Here is a 13,101-nt window from a genome sequence, read left to right on the forward strand (position 1 = left end):
ATGACCGTCACAAACACGAGGGGCCGAATGGCCTCCCACTGTGCCGTGAATGTTCTATGTTCCAATGTGCTAAAAGAAAATGCCATTTTGGGCGAGCAGCTTTTTTTTGGATCGAAAGAGACCTGAATTTCAAAGGGACAATTAGGAAAGAAAAGGTTGGACTCCTCTCTCGCATGCATCAGCCGTAGCTTCCCTGGTGGTCTAGTGGTTAGGATTCGGCGCTCTCACCGCCGCGGCCCGGGTTCGATTCCCGGTCAGGGAAGATTGCTTTCTTGGTGCTCGTCGTTCTGGTGCCAACGAATGTCCCATCACTGAGCCCAATGCTTGCTCCTGATCAACTTTAGCTTTTTCGCCAACATAAATGCTAATCGAGCAGCGGGCAGCCGATCATTCTTTAATCTAACAAGCCATTAGAGCGACATACAATGCACTTTCATGCCTTCTGTAAAATGCCTACATTTCTTTAAAATGTGTTGACGCTGATCAAAGTTTGTGGGAAGATTTTTGTTGCCATTTCTCCCAAGATTCGGAAAAGACCTGTTGCTTGTCACTTTAATTGTCGCCAACCTTTAACTGTAGCTCACAGTGTCAGAACAGTAACTGTTCTCATTAGCCATTTATGTCTCTCCTGGCACGACATCTCCTTAACAACACCAACTAATCACAGCACCTCTTTCTTCAAATTGAATTCCAGTGTAAAAAATGAGCGTTTTCAAAGCTAAGGAAGATGTGCAAGATTGGAAGGAGTGTGCGACTGGAGATAATGGGCCTGAGGCAGTGAGAACATCTCTTGAACATTATCAGTACCTGAAAGGAGGGAGATGAGATCTTTGAGTTTATTTCTCCTGGCATCAGCAAAACCCATCGTCCCTCAATGCCCAACATCTTTCATCCATTTCGAGTGCATGCCGACCCGAACTTGGTGCTGTCATTGTCTGAACAAGTGTTTCATGTTCTTCGATGACCGTCGCAGACACGATGGGCCGAATGGCCTCCTTCTGTGCCCTGAATGTTCTGTGTTTCGATGTACGAAAAGAAAATGCCACTTTGGCCGAGCAGCTTGTTTGGGGAGAAAGGGACGTGAAATGCAGAGACAAATAGGAAAAAGAGGCTTGGACTGATGGCCTGCAAGATCGTGCCATGTGCTTCCCTGGTGGTCTAGTGGTTAGGATTCTGCGCTTTCACCGCTGCGGCCCGGGTTCGATCCCCGGTCAGGGAACGTTATTTGCAAAGTGCTGTTCGTTCTGATGCCAGTGATTGCTCCTGATCGCTATCAGTTTTACACTGCTGTGGTTGCAACAAGGGGCTGCCCATCATTCCTTTATCTCACAACCCATTAGAGTGACACACAATGTACTTTCTTGCCTTCTGTAAAATGCCAGTATTTATTTTTAAAGAGTCGTGACGCTGATCAAAGTTTGTGGGAAGGTTTTTGTTGCCATTTCTAACAGATTTGGAAAAGATCTGCTGCCTGACACTCCAATTGTCGCCAACCTTTAACTATAGCTCACAGTGTCAGCACAGTCACTGTTTTTTTAGACTTTTATGTCTCTTCTGCCACTACATCTCCTTAACAACACCAGCTGATCACAGCACCGCTTTCTTCAAAATGAGGCCCAGTTTAAAAAAAAATGCACGGTTTCAAAGCGAAGGGAGGTGTGCAAGATTGGAAGGAGTGTGCGACTGGATATATTGGGCCTGAGGCAGTGAGAACATCTCTTGAGCATAAAGACATTCAGTATCTGAAAGAAGCAGGCTGATGAGCTCTTTCAGTTTATTTATCCTGGCATCTGCAAAACCCATCGTCTCTCAAAGTCCATCATCTTTCATCCATTTTGTGTGCATGCCTACCCGAACTTGGTGCTGTCATTGTCTGAACCAGTGTTTTATGTTGTTCGATGACCGTCACAAACACGATGGGCCGAATGGCCTCCCACTGTGCCGTGAATGTTCTGTGTTCCAATGTGCTAAAAGAAAATGCCATTTTGGGCGAGCAGCTTTTTTTTGGATCGAAAGAGACCTGAATTTCAAAGGGACAATTAGGAAAGAAAAGGTTGGACTCCTCTCTCGCATGCATCAGCCGTAGCTTCCCTGGTGGTCTAGTGGTTAGGATTCAGCGCTATCACCGCCGCGGCCTGGGTTCGATTCCCGGTCAGGGAAGATTGCTTTCTTGCTGCTCGTCGTTCTGGTGCCAACGAATGTCCCATCACTGAGCCCAATGCTTGCTCCTGATCAACATTAGCTTTTTCGCCAACATAAATGCTAATCGAGCAGCGGGCAGCCGATCATTCTTTAATCTAACAAGCCATTAGAGCGACATACAATGCACTTTCATGCCTTCTGTAAAATGCCTACATTTCTTTAAAATGTGTTGACGCTGATCAAAGTTTGTGGGAAGATTTTTTTTGCCATTTCTCCCAAGATTCGGAAAAGACCTGTTGCTTGTCACTTTAATTGTCGCCAACCTTTAACTGTAGCTCACAGTGACAGAACAGTAACTGTTCTCATTAGCCATTTATGTCTCTCCTGGCACGACATCTCCTTGACAACACCAACTAATCACAGCACCTCTTTCTTCAAATTGAATTCCAGTGTAAAAATTGAGCGTTTTCAAAGCTAAGGAAGATGTGCAAGATTGGAAGGAGTGTGCGACTGGAGATAATGGGCCTGAGGCAGTGAGAATATCTCTTGAACATTATCAGTACCTGAAAGGAGGGAGATGAGATCTTTGAGTTTATTTCTCCTGGCATCAGCAAAACCCATCGTCCCTCAATGCCCAACATCTTTCATCCATTTCGAGTGCATGCCGACCCGAACTTGGTGCTGTCATTGTCTGAACAAGTGTTTCATGTTCTTCGATGACCGTCGCAGACACGATGGGCCGAATGGCCTCCTTCTGTGCCCTGAATGTTCTGTGTTTCTATGTACGAAAAGAAAATGCCATTTTGGCCGAGCAGCTTGTTTGGGGAGAAAGGGACGTGAAATGCAGAGACAAATAGGAAAAAGAGGCTTGGACTGATGGCCTGCAAGATCGTGCCATGTGCTTCCCTGGTGGTCTGGTGGTTAGGATTCGGCGCTTTCACCGCCGCGGCACCGGTTCGATTCCCGGTCAGGGAACGTTATTTGCAAAGTGCTGTTCGTTCTGATGCCAGTGATTGCTCCTGATCGCTATCAGTTTTACACTGCTGTGGTTGCAACAAGGGGCTGCCCATCATTCCTTAATCTCACAACCCATTAGAGTGACACACAATGTACTTTCTTGCCTTCTGTAAAATGCCAGTATTTATTTTTAAAGAGTCGTGACGCTGATCAAAGTTTGTGGGAAGGTTTTTGTTGCCATTTCCAGCAGATTTGGAAAAGATCTGCTGCCTGACACTCTAATTGTCGCCAACCTTTAACTATAGCTCACAGTGTCAGAACAGTCACTGTTTTTTAGACTTTTATGTCTCTTCTGCCACTACATCTCCTTAACAACACCAGCTGATCACAGCACCGCTTTCTTCAAAATGAGGCCCAGTGTAAAAAAAAATGCACGGTTTCAAAGCGAAGGGAGGTGTGCAAAATTGGAAGGAGTGTGCGACTGGATATAATGGGCCTGAGGCAGTGAGAACATCTCTTGAGCATAAAGACATTCAGTATCTGAAAGAAGCAGGCTGATGAGCTCTTTCAGTTTATTTATCCTGGCATCTGCAAAACCCATCGTCTCTCAAAGTCCATCATCTTTCATCCATTTTGTGTGCATGCCTACCCGAACTTGGTGCTGTCATTGTCTGAACCAGTGTTTTATGTTGTTCGATGACCGTCACAAACACGATGGGCCGAATGGCCTCCCACTGTGCCGTGAATGTTCTATGTTCCAATGTGCTAAAAGAAAATGCCATTTTGGGCGAGCAGCTTTTTTTTGAATCGAAAGAGACCTGAATTTCAAAGGGACAATTAAGAAAGAAAAGGTTGGACTCCTCTCTCGCATGTGTCAGCCGTATCTTCCCTGGTGGTCTAGTGGTTAGGATTCGGCGCTCTCACCCCCGCGGCCCGGGTTCGATTCCCGGTCAGGGAAGATTGCTTTCTTGGTGCTCGTCGTTCTGGTGCCAACGAATGTCCCATCACTGAGCCCAATGCTTGCTCCTGATCAACATTAGCTTTTTCGCCAACATAAATGCTAATCGAGCAGCGGGCAGCCGATCATTCTTTAATCTAACAAGCCATTAGAGCGACATACAATGCACTTTCATGCCTTCTGTAAAATGCCTACATTTCTTTAAAATGTGTTGACGCTGATCAAAGTTTGTGGGAAGATTTTTGTTGCCATTTCTCCCAAGATTCGGAAAAGACCTGTTGCTTGTCACTTTAATTGTCGCCAACCTTTAACTGTAGCTCACAGTGTCAGAACAGTAACTGTTCTCATTAGCCATTTATGTCTCTCCTGGCACGACATCTCCTTAACAACACCAACTAATCACAGCACCTCTTTCTTCAAATTGAATTCCAGTGTAAAAAATGAGCGTTTTCAAAGCTAAGGAAGATGTGCAAGATTGGAAGGAGTGTGCGACTGGAGATAATGGGCCTGAGGCAGTGAGAACATCTCCTGAACATTATCAGTACCTGAAAGGAGGGAGATGAGATCTTTGAGTTTATTTCTCCTGGCATCAGCAAAACCCATCGTCCCTCAATGCCCAACATCTTTCATCCATTTCGAGTGCATGCCGACCCGAACTTGGTGCTGTCATTGTCTGAACAAGTGTTTCATGTTCTTCGATGACCGTCGCAGACACGATGGGCCGAATGGCCTCCTTCTGTGCCCTGAATGTTCTGTGTTTCTATGTACGAAAAGAAAATGCCATTTTGGCCGAGCAGCTTGTTTGGGGAGAAAGGGACGTGAAATGCAGAGACAAATAGGAAAAAGAGGCTTGGACTGATGGCCTGCAAGAGCGTGCCATGTGCTTCCCTGGTGGTCTCGTGGTTCGGATTCGGTGCTTTCACCGCCGCGGCCCGGGTTCGATCCCCGGTCAGGGAACGTTATTTGCAAAGTGCTGTTCGTTCTGATGCCAGTGATTGCTCCTGATCGCTATCAGTTTTACACTGCTGTGGTTGCAACAAGGGGCTGCCCATCATTCCTTTATCTCACAACCCATTAGAGTGACACACAATGTACTTTCTTGCCTTCTGTAAAATGCCAGTATTTATTTTTAAAGAGTCGTGACGCTGATCAAAGTTTGTGGGAAGGTTTTTGTTGCCATTTCTAACAGATTTGGAAAAGATCTGCTGCCTGACACTCTAATTGTCGCCAACCTTTAACTATAGCTCACAGTGTCAGCACAGTCACTGTTTTTTTAGACTTTTATGTCTCTTCTGCCACTACATCTCCTTAACAACACCAGCTGATCACAGCACCGCTTTCTTCAAAATGAGGCCCAGTGTAAAAAAAAATGCACGGTTTCAAAGCGAAGGTAGGTGTGCAAAATTGGAAGGAGTGTGCGACTGGATATAATGGGCCTGAGGCAGTGAGAACATCTCTTGAGCATAAAGACATTCAGTATCTGAAAGAAGCAGGCTGATGAGCTCTTTCAGTTTATTTATCCTGGCGTCTGCAAAACCCATCGTCTCTCAAAGTCCATCATCTTTCATCCATTTTGTGTGCATGCCTACCCGAACTTGGTGCTGTCATTGTCTGAACCAGTGTTTTATGTTGTTCGATGACCGTCACAAACACGATGGGCCGAATGGCCTCCCACTGTGCCGTGAATGTTCTATGTTCCAATGTGCTAAAAGAAAATGCCATTTTGGGCGAGCAGCTTTTTTTTGGATCGAAAGAGACCTGAATTTCAAAGGGACAATTAGGAAAGAAAAGGTTGGACTCCTCTCTCGCATGCATCAGCCGTAGCTTCCCTGGTGGTCTAGTGGTTAGGATTCGGCGCTCTCACCGCCGCGGCCCGGGTTCGATTCCCGGTCAGGGAAGATTGTTTTCTTGGTGCTCGTCGTTCTGGTGCCAACGAATGTCCCATCACTGAGCCCAATGCTTGCTCCTGATCAACTTTAGCTTTTTCGCCAACATAAATGCTAATCGAGCAGCGGGCAGCCGATCATTCTTTAATCTAACAAGCCATTAGAGCGACATACAATGCACTTTCATGCCTTCTGTAAAATGCCTACATTTCTTTAAAATGTGTTGACGCTGATCAAAGTTTGTGGGAAGATTTTTGTTGCCATTTCTCCCAAGATTCGGAAAAGACCTGTTGCTTGTCACTTTAATTGTCGCCAACCTTTAACTGTAGCTCACAGTGTCAGAACAGTAACTGTTCTCATTAGCCATTTATGTCTCTCCTGGCACGACATCTCCTTAACAACACCAACTAATCACAGCACCTCTTTCTTCAAATTGAATTCCAGTGTAAAAAATGAGCGTTTTCAAAGCTAAGGAAGATGTGCAAGATTGGAAGGAGTGTGCGACTGGAGATAATGGGCCTGAGGCAGTGAGAACATCTCTTGAACATTATCAGTACCTGAAAGGAGGGAGATGAGATCTTTGAGTTTATTTCTCCTGGCATCAGCAAAACCCATCGTCCCTCAATGCCCAACATCTTTCATCCATTTCGAGTGCATGCCGACCCGAACTTGGTGCTGTCATTGTCTGAACAAGTGTTTCATGTTCTTCGATGACCGTCGCAGACACGATGGGCCGAATGGCCTCCTTCTGTGCCCTGAATGTTCTGTGTTTCTATGTACGAAAAGAAAATGCCATTTTGGCCGAGCAGCTTGTTTGGGGAGAAAGGGACGTGAAATGCAGAGACAAATAGGAAAAAGAGGCTTGGACTGATGGCCTGCAAGATCGTGCCATGTGCTTCCCTGGTGGTCTAGTGGTTAGGATTCGGCGCTTTCACCGCCGCGGCCCGTGTTCGATTCCCGGTCAGGGAACGTTATTTGCAAAGTGCTGTTCGTTCTGATGCCAGTGATTGCTCCTGATCGCTATCAGTTTTACACTGCTGTGGTTGCAACAAGGGGCTGCCCATCATTCCTTAATCTCACAACCCATTAGAGTGACACACAATGTACTTTCTTGCCTTCTGTAAAATGCCAGTATTTATTTTTAAAGAGTCGTGACGCTGATCAAAGTTTGTGGGAAGGTTTTTGTTGCCATTTCTAACAGATTTGGAAAAGATCTGCTGCCTGACACTCTAATTGTCGCCAACCTTTAACTATAGCTCACAGTGTCAGCACAGTCACTGTTTTTTTAGACTTTTATGTCTCTTCTGCCACTACATCTCCTTAACAACACCAGCTGATCACAGCACCGCTTTCTTCAAAATGAGGCCCAGTGTAAAAAAAAATGCACGGTTTCAAAGCGAAGGGAGGTGTGCAAGATTGGAAGGAGTGTGCGACTGGATATAATGGGCCTGAGGCAGTGAGAACATCTCTTGAGCATAAAGACATTCAGTATCTGAAAGAAGCAGGCTGATGAGCTCTTTCAGTTTATTTATCCTGGCATCTGCAAAACCCATCGTCTCTCAAAGTCCATCATCTTTCATCCATTTTGTGTGCATGCCTACCCGAACTTGGTGCTGTCATTGTCTGAACCAGTGTTTTATGTTGTTCGATGACCGTCACAAACACGATGGGCCGAATGGCCTCCCACTGTGCCGTGAATGTTCTATGTTCCAATGTGCTAAAAGAAAATGCCATTTTGGGCGAGCAGCTTTTTTTTGGATCGAAAGAGACCTGAATTTCAAAGGGACAATTAGGAAAGAAAAGGTTGGACTCCTCTCTCGCATGCATCAACCGTAGCTTCCCTGGTGGTCTAGTGGTTAGGATTCGGCGCTCTCACCGCCGCGGCCCGGGTTCGATTCCCGGTTAGGGAAGATTGCTTTCTTGGTGCTCGTCGTTCTGGTGCCAACGAATGTCCCATCACTGAGCCCAATGCTTGCTCCTGATCAACATTAGCTTTTTCGCCAACATAAATGCTAATCGAGCAGCGGGCAGCCGATCATTCTTTAATCTAACAAGCCATTAGAGCGACATACAATGCACTTTCATGCCTTCTGTAAAATGCCTACATTTCTTTAAAATGTGTTGACGCTGATCAAAGTTTGTGGGAAGATTTTTGTTGCCATTTCTCCCAAGATTCGGAAAAGACCTGTTGCTTGTCACTTTAATTGTCGCCAACCTTTAACTGTAGCTCACAGTGTCAGAACAGTAACTGTTCTCATTAGCCATTTATGTCTCTCCTGGCACGACATCTCATTAACAACACCAACTAATCACAGCACCTCTTTCTTCAAATTGAATTCCAGTGTAAAAAATGAGCGTTTTCAAAGCTAAGGAAGATGTGCAAGATTGGAAGGAGTGTGCGACTGGAGATAATGGGCCTGAGGCAGTGAGAACATCTCTTGAACATTATCAGTACCTGAAAGGAGGGAGATGAGATCTTTGAGTTTATTTCTCCTGGCATCAGCAAAACCCATCGTCCCTCAATGCCCAACATCTTTCATCCATTTCGAGTGCATGCCGACCCGAACTTGGTGCTGTCATTGTCTGAACAAGTGTTTCATGTTCTTCGATGACCGTCGCAGACACGATGGGCCGAATGGCCTCCTTCTGTGCCCTGAATGTTCTGTGTTTCTATGTACGAAAAGAAAATGCCATTTTGGCCGAGCAGCTTGTTTGGGGAGAAAGGGACGTGAAATGCAGAGACAAATAGGAAAAAGAGGCTTGGACTGATGGCCTGCAAGATCGTGCCATGTGCTTCCCTGGTGGTCTCGTGGTTCGGATTCGGTGCTTTCACCGCCGCGGCCCGGGTTCGATCCCCGGTCAGGGAACGTTATTTGCAAAGTGCTGTTCGTTCTGATGCCAGTGATTGCTCCTGATCGCTATCAGTTTTACACTGCTGTGGTTGCAACAAGGGGCTGCCCATCATTCCTTTATCTCACAACCCATTAGAGTGACACACAATGTACTTTCTTGCCTTCTGTAAAATGCCAGTATTTATTTTTAAAGAGTCGTGACGCTGATCAAAGTTTGTGGGAAGGTTTTTGTTGCCATTTCTAACAGATTTGGAAAAGATCTGCTGCCTGACCCTCTAATTGTCCCCAACCTTTAACTATAGCTCACAGTGTCAGCACAGTCACTGTTTTTTTAGACTTTTATGTCTCTTCTGCCACTACATCTCCTTAACAACACCAGCTGATCACAGCACCGCTTTCTTCAAAATGAGGCCCAGTGTAAAAAAAAATGCACGGTTTCAAAGCGAAGGGAGGTGTGCAAGATTGGAAGGAGTGTGCGACTGGATATAATGGGCCTGAGGCAGTGAGAACATCTCTTGAGCATAAAGACATTCAGTATCTGAAAGAAGCAGGCTGATGAGCTCTTTCAGTTTATTTATCCTGGCATCTGCAAAACCCATCGTCTCTCAAAGTCCATCATCTTTCATCCATTTTGTGTGCATGCCTACCCGAACTTGGTGCTGTCGTTGTCTGAACCAGTGTTTTATGTTGTTCGATGACCGTCACAAACACGATGGGCCGAATGGCCTCCCACTGTGCCGTGAATGTTCTATGTTCCAATGTGCTAAAAGAAAATGCCATTTTGGGCGAGCAGCTTTTTTTTGGATCGAAAGAGACCTGAATTTCAAAGGGACAATTAGGAAAGAAAAGGTTGGACTCCTCTCTCGCATGCATCAGCCGTAGCTTCCCTGGTGGTCTAGTGGTTAGGATTCGGCGCTCTCACCGCCGCGGCCCGGGTTCGATTCCCGGTCAGGGAAGATTGCTTTCTTGGTGCTCGTCGTTCTGGTGCCAACGAATGTCCCATCACTGAGCCCAATGCTTGCTCCTGATCAACATTAGCTTTTTCGCCAACATAAATGCTAATCGAGCAGCGGGCAGCCGATCATTCTTTAATCTAACAAGCCATTAGAGCGACATACAATGCACTTTCATGCCTTCTGTAAAATGCCTACATTTCTTTAAAATGTGTTGACGCTGATCAAAGTTTGTGGGAAGATTTTTGTTGCCATTTCTCCCAAGATTCGGAAAAGACCTGTTGCTTGTCACTTTAATTGTCGCCAACCTTTAACTGTAGCTCACAGTGTCAGAACAGTAACTGTTCTCATTAGCCATTTATGTCTCTCCTGGCACGACATCTCCTTAACAACACCAACTAATCACAGCACCTCTTTCTTCAAATTGAATTCCAGTGTAAAAAATGAGCGTTTTCAAAGCTAAGGAAGATGTGCAAGATTGGAAGGAGTGTGCGACTGGAGATAATGGGCCTGAGGCAGTGAGAACATCTCTTGAACATTATCAGTACCTGAAAGGAGGGAGATGAGATCTTTGAGTTTATTTCTCCTGGCATCAGCAAAACCCATCGTCCCTCAATGCCCAACATCTTTCATCCATTTCGAGTGCATGCCGACCCGAACTTGGTGCTGTCATTGTCTGAACAAGTGTTTCATGTTCTTCGATGACCGTCGCAGACACGATGGGCCGAATGGCCTCCTTCTGTGCCCTGAATGTTCTGTGTTTCTATGTACGAAAAGAAAATGCCATTTTGGCCGAGCAGCTTGTTTGGGGAGAAAGGGACGTGAAATGCAGAGACAAATAGGAAAAAGAGGCTTGGACTGATGGCCTGCAAGATCGTGCCATGTGCTTCCCTGGTGGTCTAGTGGTTAGGATTCGGCGCTTTCACCGCCGCGGCCCGGGTTCGATTCCCGGTCAGGGAACGTTATTTGCAAAGTGCTGTTCGTTCTGATGCCAGTGATTGCTCCTGATCGCTATCAGTTTTACACTGCTGTGGTTGCAACAAGGGGCTGCCCATCATTCCTTTATCTCACAACCCATTAGAGTGACACACAATGTACTTTCTTGCCTTCTGTAAAATGCCAGTATTTATTTTTAAAGAGTCGTGACGCTGATCAAAGTTTGTGGGAAGGTTTTTGTTGCCATTTCTAACAGATTTGGAAAAGATCTGCTGCCTGACACTCTAATTGTCGCCAACCTTTAACTATAGCTCACAGTGTCAGCACAGTCACTGTTTTTTTAGACTTTTATGTCTCTTCTGCCACTACATCTCCTTAACAACACCAGCTGATCACAGCACCGCTTTCTTCAAAATGAGGCCCAGTGTAAAAAAAAATGCACGGTTTCAAAGCGAAGGGAGGTGTGCAAGATTGGAAGGAGTGTGCGACTGGATATAATGGGCCTGAGGCAGTGAGAACATCTCTTGAGCATAAAGACATTCAGTATCTGAAAGAAGCAGGCTGATGAGCTCTTTCAGTTTATTTATCCTGGCATCTGCAAAACCCATCGTCTCTCAAAGTCCATCATCTTTCATCCATTTTGTGTGCATGCCTCCCCGAACTTGGTGCTGTCATTGTCTGAACCAGTGTTTTATGTTGTTCGATGACCGTCACAAACACGATGGGCCGAATGGCCTCCCACTGTGCCGTGAATGTTCTATGTTCCAATGTGCTAAAAGAAAATGCCATTTTGGGCGAGCAGCTTTTTTTTGGATCGAAAGAGACCTGAATTTCAAAGGGACAATTAGGAAAGAAAAGGTTGGACTCCTCTCTCGCATGCATCAGCCGTAGCTTCCCTGGTGGTCTAGTGGTTAGGATTCGGCGCTCTCACCGCCGCGGCCCGGGTTCGATTCCCGGTCAGGGAAGATTGCTTTCTTGGTGCTCGTCGTTCTGGTGCCAACGAATGTCCCATCACTGAGCCCAATGCTTGCTCCTGATCAACATTAGCTTTTTCGCCAACATAAATGCTAATCGAGCAGCGGGCAGCCGATCATTCTTTAATCTAACAAGCCATTAGAGCGACATACAATGCACTTTCATGCCTTCTGTAAAATGCCTACATTTCTTTAAAATGTGTTGACGCTGATCAAAGTTTGTGGGAAGATTTTTGTTGCCATTTCTCCCAAGATTCGGAAAAGACCTGTTGCTTGTCACTTTAATTGTCGCCAACCTTTAACTGTAGCTCACAGTGTCAGAACAGTAACTGTTCTCATTAGCCATTTATGTCTCTCCTGGCACGACATCTCCTTAACAACACCAACTAATCACAGCACCTCTTTCTTCAAATTGAATTCCAGTGTAAAAAATGAGCGTTTTCAAAGCTAAGGAAGATGTGCAAGATTGGAAGGAGTGTGCGACTGGAGATAATGGGCCTGAGGCAGTGAGAACATCTCTTGAACATTATCAGTACCTGAAAGGAGGGAGATGAGATCTTTGAGTTTATTTCTCCTGGCATCAGCAAAACCCATCGTCCCACAATGCCCAACATCTTTCATCCATTTCGAGTGCATGCCGACCCGAACTTGGTGCTGTCATTGTCTGAACAAGTGTTTCATGTTCTTCGATGACCGTCGCAGACACGATGGGCCGAATGGCCTCCTTCTGTGCCCTGAATGTTCTGTGTTTCTATGTACGAAAAGAAAATGCCATTTTGGCCGAGCAGCTTGTTTGGGGAGAAAGGGACGTGAAATGCAGAGACAAATAGGAAAAAGAGGCTTGGACTGATGGCCTGCAACATCGTGCCATGTGCTTCCCTGGTGGTCTAGTGGTTAAGATTCGGCGCTTTCACCGCCGCGGCCCGGGTTCGATCCCCGGTCAGGGAACGTTATTTGCAAAGTGCTGTTCGTTCTGATGCCAGTGATTGCTCCTGATCGCTATCAGTTTTACACTGCTGTGGTTGCAACAAGGGGCTGCCCATCATTCCTTTATCTCACAACCCATTAGAGTGACACACAATGTACTTTCTTGCCTTCTGTAAAATGCCAGTATTTATTTTTAAAGAGTCGTGATGCTGATCAAAATTTGTGGGAAGGTTTTTGTTGCCATTTCCAGCAGATTTGGAAAAGATCTGCTGCCTGACACTCTAATTGTCGCCAACCTTTAACTATAGCTCACAGTGTCAGCACAGTCACTGTTTTTTTAGACTTTTATGTCTCTTCTGCCACTACATCTCCTTAACAACACCAGCTGATCACAGCACCGCTTTCTTCAAAATGAGGCCCAGTGTAAAAAAAAATGCACGGTTTCAAAGCGAAGGGAGGTGTGCAAGATTGGAAGGAGTGTGCGACTGGATATAATGGGCCTGAGGCAGTGAGAAC

The 13,101-nt window shown here is 45.7% G+C and overlaps 13 non-coding genes across 13 annotated transcripts; all 13 read left to right on the top strand.

Moving 5' to 3' along the window:
- The first annotated feature begins 190 nt into the window (after window positions 1-190).
- On the top strand, window positions 191-262 carry trnae-cuc (transfer RNA glutamic acid (anticodon CUC)). Its single transcript has one exon. It is a non-coding gene; the product is annotated as a tRNA-Glu (tRNA).
- An 885-nt stretch (window positions 263-1,147) lies between these two features.
- On the top strand, window positions 1,148-1,219 carry trnae-uuc (transfer RNA glutamic acid (anticodon UUC)). Its single transcript has one exon. It is a non-coding gene; the product is annotated as a tRNA-Glu (tRNA).
- An 869-nt stretch (window positions 1,220-2,088) lies between these two features.
- trnad-auc (transfer RNA aspartic acid (anticodon AUC)) lies at window positions 2,089-2,160 on the top strand. The gene has a single exon. It is a non-coding gene; the product is annotated as a tRNA-Asp (tRNA).
- Window positions 2,161-3,985: 1,825 nt separating this feature from the next.
- trnae-cuc (transfer RNA glutamic acid (anticodon CUC)) lies at window positions 3,986-4,057 on the top strand. Its single transcript has one exon. It is a non-coding gene; the product is annotated as a tRNA-Glu (tRNA).
- An 885-nt stretch (window positions 4,058-4,942) lies between these two features.
- On the top strand, window positions 4,943-5,014 carry trnae-uuc (transfer RNA glutamic acid (anticodon UUC)). Its single transcript has one exon. It is a non-coding gene; the product is annotated as a tRNA-Glu (tRNA).
- An 869-nt stretch (window positions 5,015-5,883) lies between these two features.
- Window positions 5,884-5,955, top strand: trnae-cuc (transfer RNA glutamic acid (anticodon CUC)). The gene has a single exon. It is a non-coding gene; the product is annotated as a tRNA-Glu (tRNA).
- An 885-nt stretch (window positions 5,956-6,840) lies between these two features.
- trnae-uuc (transfer RNA glutamic acid (anticodon UUC)) lies at window positions 6,841-6,912 on the top strand. Its single transcript has one exon. It is a non-coding gene; the product is annotated as a tRNA-Glu (tRNA).
- An 869-nt stretch (window positions 6,913-7,781) lies between these two features.
- trnae-cuc (transfer RNA glutamic acid (anticodon CUC)) lies at window positions 7,782-7,853 on the top strand. Its single transcript has one exon. It is a non-coding gene; the product is annotated as a tRNA-Glu (tRNA).
- An 885-nt stretch (window positions 7,854-8,738) lies between these two features.
- trnae-uuc (transfer RNA glutamic acid (anticodon UUC)) lies at window positions 8,739-8,810 on the top strand. Its single transcript has one exon. It is a non-coding gene; the product is annotated as a tRNA-Glu (tRNA).
- An 869-nt stretch (window positions 8,811-9,679) lies between these two features.
- Window positions 9,680-9,751, top strand: trnae-cuc (transfer RNA glutamic acid (anticodon CUC)). The gene has a single exon. It is a non-coding gene; the product is annotated as a tRNA-Glu (tRNA).
- An 885-nt stretch (window positions 9,752-10,636) lies between these two features.
- Window positions 10,637-10,708, top strand: trnae-uuc (transfer RNA glutamic acid (anticodon UUC)). The gene has a single exon. It is a non-coding gene; the product is annotated as a tRNA-Glu (tRNA).
- An 869-nt stretch (window positions 10,709-11,577) lies between these two features.
- On the top strand, window positions 11,578-11,649 carry trnae-cuc (transfer RNA glutamic acid (anticodon CUC)). Its single transcript has one exon. It is a non-coding gene; the product is annotated as a tRNA-Glu (tRNA).
- Window positions 11,650-12,534: 885 nt separating this feature from the next.
- On the top strand, window positions 12,535-12,606 carry trnae-uuc (transfer RNA glutamic acid (anticodon UUC)). Its single transcript has one exon. It is a non-coding gene; the product is annotated as a tRNA-Glu (tRNA).
- Window positions 12,607-13,101: the final 495 nt, after the last annotated feature.

The sequence above is a fragment of the Heptranchias perlo genome, chromosome 2 (genome assembly GCF_035084215.1).
Source record: "Heptranchias perlo isolate sHepPer1 chromosome 2, sHepPer1.hap1, whole genome shotgun sequence".
Taxonomy (NCBI): Eukaryota; Metazoa; Chordata; class Chondrichthyes; order Hexanchiformes; family Hexanchidae; genus Heptranchias; species Heptranchias perlo.